Source organism: Cynoglossus semilaevis, chromosome 12, assembly GCF_000523025.1.
Source record: "Cynoglossus semilaevis isolate Cse_v1.0 chromosome 12, Cse_v1.0, whole genome shotgun sequence".
Taxonomy (NCBI): Eukaryota; Metazoa; Chordata; class Actinopteri; order Pleuronectiformes; family Cynoglossidae; genus Cynoglossus; species Cynoglossus semilaevis.
The window spans coordinates 2,098,001-2,105,803 of record NC_024318.1 but is presented as its reverse complement, the minus strand read 5'-3'; the positions used below and the strand labels follow the sequence as shown (position 1 = coordinate 2,105,803).

Sequence of the window (7,803 nt, the reverse complement as noted above, 5' to 3'; positions counted from 1 at the left end):
ACAATATTGATTTTTACATAGTATCACAACTAAAATGGGTCAAATATAATATATCGCAGTGAAGCATCCAGAATGTTTATAAAAACATGTAAATGTTAATGTTGAGTCCTGTCTGTGAGAGGCAACACTGACGGTGTCTGTGGTTACAAACATCCTTTGTCCCCGTCAGTAGCAGCTAACAGCTAACAGCTAACAGCTGAGAACATTAGTTTAATGCCCAAGCTGAAATAAAAGAGAGCGAACTTTAATGACACTGCAATTAATGGGCCCAGCAGACAGAACGCTCAAAGAGCAGATATTGACTTCATTAGGGATAATGTATGATGTCATTAAGTCAGCAGGGTCACCTTGTGTACCACACACACACACACACACACACACACACACACACTACATAACCAGGCGTAATATATTGGCATTTTCCCCGTGAATGAGACAAATTCGGACGTGAGAGATAAAGCTGATTAGAAAATGTTTCATCCAGACAGAAGCAGCAGCAGGAGGAGGAGGAGTAGGAGGAGGAGGAGGAGGAGTGAGAGGAGGCGCGGACAGAGATAATGTGTGACGGTGGGAGAGGATTGATTGGCCGTAGAAATGTAACTGTTATTTTTTTAATTCTTAAAAAAGAAACGATGAGCAGGAAATAATGTAATTCTACTGAAATCTTTGTCATATTTTGGTCATTTAGATTAGATGATTAATCATGGTTGATCTACAGCTAACCGTAGTTAATTAGATTCATCTGACCACTTTATAATTGACACGTTAACTTCTTTTCACCCAAAACTTGAAGCAACAATATATATATATATATATATATAAACAGAAACAAAAGGGGAAAAAACCAAATGAGCTGTAGCCTCTTGTTTTGTTTTTTTTTTTCCACAGTTATTCTTCACTTCCACTTTGCTCCGCTGCAACCTTGCTAGTTCCTTTTTTCCCCTTTTTTTGGGTCAGCCTCCGTGATTATCGGCAGTTTCTCATCTGGCCCAGACCGAAGCTCGTTTGTCATGATTATTGCTGAGTTCTGGCCTGTCATTGGCTGCAGCGGATCAATGTCTGTCGACTCTCTTTCCTCCTTCTGTGGACACAACAAACAGCATTTTCTACAACAACTGACGCCTCGCCCCCCCCTCTCACTGTGTCCTCTCTCCCTCCATGTCTCTCCCTCCGTCTCTCCCTCCGTCTCTCCCTCCATGTCTCCCACTTCCTCCCCCTGAGTCACTTCATCCATTCTGCAGTCTCTATATCTTCATCTCCTCCAATCACTGCTGACACTGGCGTTTCTTCTCTTCTTCCACTCAAACAGCAAAACAAATGACGTCTGTGTAGAGAACAACCGACCAAACCAGGGTTGAACTAGTCTTAGTTACTGGTTTAGTTGGTTAGTAGACATTAAATCAAACACTCACTTCACAGATTTTTGATAAAATAGTTTTATGGAAACTACATAAAAGTTGATAAAAATGTTGCCAGGGTTTAGGAACATTTAAAAAGAAAGTTTTACAAAATGTGAAAAGTAAAAAATATATTTAAAAAAAAAATATCAGAACTAAAATTGACATTGTTGATAATTGTCAAATTTCAGCTGCAGAACCAACAGACATGTTTGTTGAGCAGAGGAGGAATTCCTTTGTCACATCAGACCCCCCCACCACCCCCTTACTGTAGGTGTCACTGTTTCTTGCATTTTTAATCCGACCGCTCGCCAGCTTTTATGTCTTGGCAGGAGTTTGAAGAACATAAAACATTTTATTTGTAAAACTTGTCTGAATTACTCGCCGCAGGTCATCGCAGAACGAAAAGAGAATCACATTTAGTTTTTACAGCCAATAAAAACTCAACCTCTTGTTGATTTTCAAACATTCAGGCGAAGTTTGGAGAGTCACGTGCCTCGGGTCATAGCCCCCCCCCCACCACCACGCCCCCACGCCCCCCCGACTGTTTTTCAAATAAAATGAGCCTCATTAAAAACACACACACACTCATACACACACACACTGTCTCTCAATCAATGCTGCTTGTGTATTGGCTGCAGACTCTGACGGGTGTAAAGTTCATCACTGCACATCATCGTCTGGAACCAAAACTTCTCTAAAAAAATGCTGTTGGATCTTTTTTACGTTTTACATCTATTTATTTTTGATGATGTGAGCGGGCGGTCGGTTACGCCTTTAAACGGGACGGCTGATCCTGGGAGAAAATGAGAGCGTAATTTAATGTTCAAAGACGCAGCAGAGGACGTTAATTACAGAGGCTCCTAACGAGGATTAAATGATGGCTGCACTAATTACTGCTGAAGGGCTGAGCTGCTCTGACCGCAGCCCCGGCCAATCACATCCCACCAATGTTTTCATGGTCTGAGAAAACTACAGGAGAAGTGATATATATTTATATATATATATTAACACTACATTAAGAATTTTTATTTTTTTAAATAGTTCATAAATGACAATAAAGCCAGCGTTCCATCTTGACTTAATTATCCCGTTGTCTAGACTCACTTTTTTGGAATAACAAAATACGATAAGTCAATTTTCTTAATAATAATATAATATAACGACTAAATAAACATATTTCACAATAATAACAATTCAAGTGACTTTTGATTATATTTCAAGATAAATCTTTCCAGTTACATTTAAGCAAATATATTATCAAGTAAAGAAATGAAAAATGTCTACATTAATATGAAGGTCTGTTTTTAACCTATTACATATATGTTATATATATTATATATTATATACAGATATATATATAAAAGGTTTTTTGTTTTGTTTTTTCAATTTTCTTGCAACAGCTTTTGGCTTATATTTTTTTCTTTCTATTTTTTTTTTTTTTAGTATAATGTGATTCAATAAAAGTTTAAAACAAACATGAAGCTAAATGTTACGTCAGAAATTAGCCAAATTCATTTAAAGTTTAATTTATTAAGATTACGGACCTGGTTATGATCTAAACGTTAGTCAAATTCTACTAAACAAAATATCATCTTTTGATGCAGGAAATATGTTGGTTCAAATAACAAATAACTGTTGACATTTTAACTATTGTGTTGACTAACTCTGAGCTGTGTGCTAGACCAAAGTAAGAACTAATCATTATTATAATCTTTATATATATATTATAATTGTGAGATAAATGCTATAATTATAACTCTACGACTAACTTCAGGTTTGATTATTATTTTTGCGTTTATTTAGCGGCGTCACTCGGTGGTCGTTCCGCTGACGTTCCTGTGTTTTCTACAGAACCTTCTGGAGAAGAACAGACGGAGAGACTCCAGATCTGTGTTGTCTAGATATTCCTCACCTCTGTTCACTTCACTCTCTCAGTGCGTTCTCTTGTCTGTATTCACACACACACACACCCACACACACACACACACACGCGGCGAGGCTAAATGTTGACTCTAATGTAAGCAGCTGCTGCAGATCCAGAGGTGGAGTTTGACAAGGACTGAGGAGAATCAGGGAGTTCTGGGACACAGTAGGAGGAAGTGGCTGAGAGTTAGACTGAGTCTGGTCCTGCACACACACACACACACACACACACACACACACACACACAGCTAGTCCAGTGCCACCAGGAGAGCTGATGAGTTTTATCACCTTCCGCTCCAACTTCTAATTGACGTCTGGGTCCCACACAGTTTCCCATCATGCCTCTGCTGCTGCCACAGAGCTCTCACTAGTCGTACCTCTGGTTCCCCCCCCCCCCCCTCCCCCCCCCCCTCTACCTTTCGTGCAGCCACCATCACGGCTGCTGCTGTCTCTTGGCTCGGCTGAGCATGCCTGACAGCAGGATTCCTCTTCTTTGGGGGGTATTAGAGCCACTTTCCCGCTCTGACAGCCTGCTCTCTGCTGCCCCCTCTGACAGCCTGCTCTCTGCTGCCCCCTCTGACAGCCTGCTCTCTGCTGCCCCCTCTGACAGCCTGCTCTCTGCTGCCCCCTCTGACAGCCTGCTCTCTGCTGCCCCCTCTGACAGCCTGCTCTCTGCTGCCCCCTCTGACAGCCTGCTCTCTGCTGCCCCCTCTGACAGCCTGCTCTCTGCTGCCCCCTCTGACAGCCTGCTCTCTGCTGCCACCTCTCAGCTCTGCCTTCACACTTCTCTGGGCAGCCGCCGCCTCTTGACAGACCACTGTCACTTCCCATCATGCTCTCTGCTGATCGCACCTCCCTTTTCTCTTGCTGTGGCTGCTCTGACACCCTATCAGACATCACCAAACGCACCAAACCATGTAGATTTACTTTGTTCTTGGGCCCTGCCTCCAATTTCACGTTCAATTTTGCGCTACATTATGCGTGATTACGAGCCCATTAGGTGGCGCTCCCTTTGTTCTGTTGTTCTGTGTCCGTGCACATCAAAGGCCAGCACGGCTGTGGCTTTGAACCGGGGTGTTTGAGGACGTTAGCAAAGACACAAATACAAACGTTGGCGTGACAGCTCGCGACCACCGACCGACGCAGCCGTATCACTACGAGGACTCAATAACGCCTCCTGGCTGCCAGTGACACAAATGTGATGGTAATCTGAGAAAATGAACGAGGAGAAAAAAGAGCTCTTTGATTCGTGTCCTGCGTTTATTCATCGACTGATTTTCCACTTGGCCGACATCTGAGGAAGAGGAGTTCAGAGAAGAAGGAAGGAGTCTTAAAGGCCTGATTTTCCACTTGGCCGACATCTGAGGAAGAGGAGTTCAGAGAAGAAGGAAGGTGACATCACTGACATCAGTGACATCACTGACATCACTGACATCACTGACATCATGCTGGTTCTTCAATGAAAACAAAGCTGAAATCACTCCCGCTCCGTCCTCCGTCCTCAGTTCTACTGGACCACTGTGGGACCGCGGGCCTTATGTTGGTGTGATTAAACAATAGTCCTGATCTCTAAATGTCCACCAGATGGACCACAGTCAGTTACTTCTCACCACAGGGGGGCGATGCCATGCTCAGAGCACCTCAGTGCAGCTGGTGGACTCAAACCTGAAACCCTCCAGACCCAAGTCTGCCTCCTTATGTCACCACTGCCCCACAGTGTCGACGGCTAGCTTGGCCACAAACAACATTCTTTGCTGAGATTTGCAGAAAATAAACGTCACAAACTCAGTAAAATACGACGTTTTGCCACTAAACGTTACATTTCAAAATGTTTGTCAAAACTCACCGGCTGCTACATGCTCCATGCTACATGCTACATGCTACATGCTACATGCTCCATGCTACATGCTACATGCTACATGCTCCAACTGCAACACCATCACATATGAACTAAAACCACACACTTTACTACTGGACTTCACTGAAGTTTATAAAGTTTAAATCAAAAGCCAGACTTTATTAATTAAAAAAGAAAACGAAGGAAACACAACGATCCCGTCTGAGAGCAGCATGTGTCGACTGAGATCATGAATATCAAATTACACACAAACATGTATAAATCATCATTATCCTCCTCTGTTTAATTGATCCTACAATTAAAGATGACAAATGCGGCGTCACATCCCAAACTCCTGACTTTATTCTTCCACAATAAGACACTATTTATCTTTCTCTTTTCCACAGGCGTCAGGGCTGTGTGTGTGTGTGTGTGTGTGTGTGTGTGTGTGTGTGGCGCTAATTAACAGGGACACACTGATAATTTCAGCTCAGGGTAATTTCTTGTGTTTACAGCAGGGCGCCTTCTGTTTCCCATCCTTTCTGCTGCTTCTTTTTGGCGTCTGTTTCAGATTTTTAACAGTTTTTAATTTCTGCCAATAAACCAAAAATTAGCACAACCTAGAGGCGGAGTGGAGCAGAATCATCGACTGGACGTGTCTGAAGGAGACAGCCAAAGTTAGCTTACTGTTTGTGTTAAAGATGGCGCCGCCCCAGTGGTCACCTGTCTCAGCGTCTCCGTGCACTTCTCTGGTTGTTGTTGTGATTTGAAAATTTTTCTTTTGTACAGACTTTGCCTTTGAGAGAGAGAGAGAGAGAGAGAGAGAGAGGTAGAGCGAGCTCCGTGTTTGTGTTCACAGGCCTCTGTTGACACAGACTTGTTTATTTGGGTTTTGTTTTGTCAACCACCTGCACTCACAGACACCTGCCTCCATAAGGGGGCGGCGGTGAGAACGACAAGTCGCGGCGACATGAAACGGGCATATGGTGTGTCAGTGATCCAGATGGCGGCCGCGCGTCTCCTCTCTGACGGCGCTGCTCCTCCGTTATCAAACACTGGTAATTAACCGTCGTCAAGGAGGTGTTAATTAGACATAATGAAACAGTGTGTGTCGGGTCAGAGACCAGGACGTGACATCATCACACACACACACACACGGAGACGTCTCTGTGGCGGGACAGGCTGAGGAGCCTGAACATCCCGCAGTCCTACACAAGGGGGCAGAAATGAGCAGGTTTAGGCTAACCGTTAGCAAAAGAGCTGTGTGAGAGTGACGCCGAGCGGAGAGCGTGGCTCGCGGCCCGTTGGTGGAACGTGTCCTCAGGAACGAGGACGAACACAGAACCTGACGTCCACCTGTTGATTGGACATCGTCGTCTCTACGATGAGATCAGACGGAGACGGAGAGAACGAGGGGTGTGTGTGTGTCTGTGTGTGTGTGTTAGCAGACGCTCACACACACACAAAGTCCCCACTGTAAAAACCCAAACCCCAGAACCATGTGGTGCTGAGTTGGACCCATCCGTCATCTCTGGTGTCCGACCCAGAAATCCCACAAGTCGTCCTAATTAAAGACGCCCACGGCTGCAGAAGAGTCGGCTGTCTGTCTGTGTGTGTGTGTGTGTGTGTGTGTGTGTGAGTCACTCAACAACACTGTAAATAAGTGGTCTACAGTGAGGTGCTGATGACTGGGCTGTAGTGTGTCAGTCCAGCCCACAGCCCACAGCCCACATTACTGTGGTCCAGCTTCATCAACGACATCATTTTCTACGAGCTGGAAAACTACTGGCTCCACTTCACCCTGCAGAACAGAAGGTGGCGCACACAGCGTTCCAGTGTGGATTTACATGTGGCCCCAGGAAAATCTCATAATCCTGTCAGCGGTGCTGACCTGGTGACGGACACCGAGGCCCGGAGACAGAGCTGCCTGTGGACACCTGACGTCCTTCGACTTCCTTCTGAAGACTTCATTTAAACGGTTCATGTGATGATTCTTCCCAACTCTGCTGCACCAGAGTCTGTTCAGGAGAGCAGTGGACTGAGGCCTCGTGCTAGTTGGACTAAGAACCAGAACCAGAACCAGAACCAGAGGTTGATCAACAATTCCTCCGTTCTTTAACATAAAATCATTTCTCTTTGGGTTTTTACAGATCCCCGTTTTATCTGCACAGATAAAAACCCAGGTGAAACTGACGGCTACGCTGGCTGAGTGTTGGTGAGACGGTTTCCTAGGTTACAGGTGGTGGAGCTAACAGGAAGCTGGAGGTGTAGGTGTGTGTGTGTGTGTGTGTGTGTGTGTGTGTGGTTCAGACTCAGACCTTATAGAAAGACACAAATCAATAAGATCAGAGCTGAGAAATGAACTCAACTTGAATCTTCAGTCTGTTTCTCTGGAGGAGGAGGAGGAGGAGGAGGAGGAAGAGGAGGAGGAGGAGGAGGAGGAGGAGGAAGAGGAGGAGGAGGAGGAGGAGGAGGAGTGGACGGAGGAGCGTGTTGTCACTGCCATGACTGATCACCAAGGCCAAACTCTAAAAAGGATCGCTGGTGGAAATAAAGACAGCGGCGTGTCAGCTGTGAGCTCCTGAGAAGAACCCATCAGACAAGCGGACGCGTATTGACAGCCCAGAGACAGGAAGAGAGATG

The 7,803-nt window shown here is 45.0% G+C and overlaps 1 long non-coding RNA gene across 1 annotated transcript in view; it reads right to left on the bottom strand.

The window, feature by feature from the left end:
• LOC103386972 (uncharacterized) overlaps positions 1-7,803 on the bottom strand; it is an 89,174-nt gene that overhangs the window by 1,200 nt on the left and 80,171 nt on the right. The gene's annotated exons all lie outside the window — the stretch shown is intronic.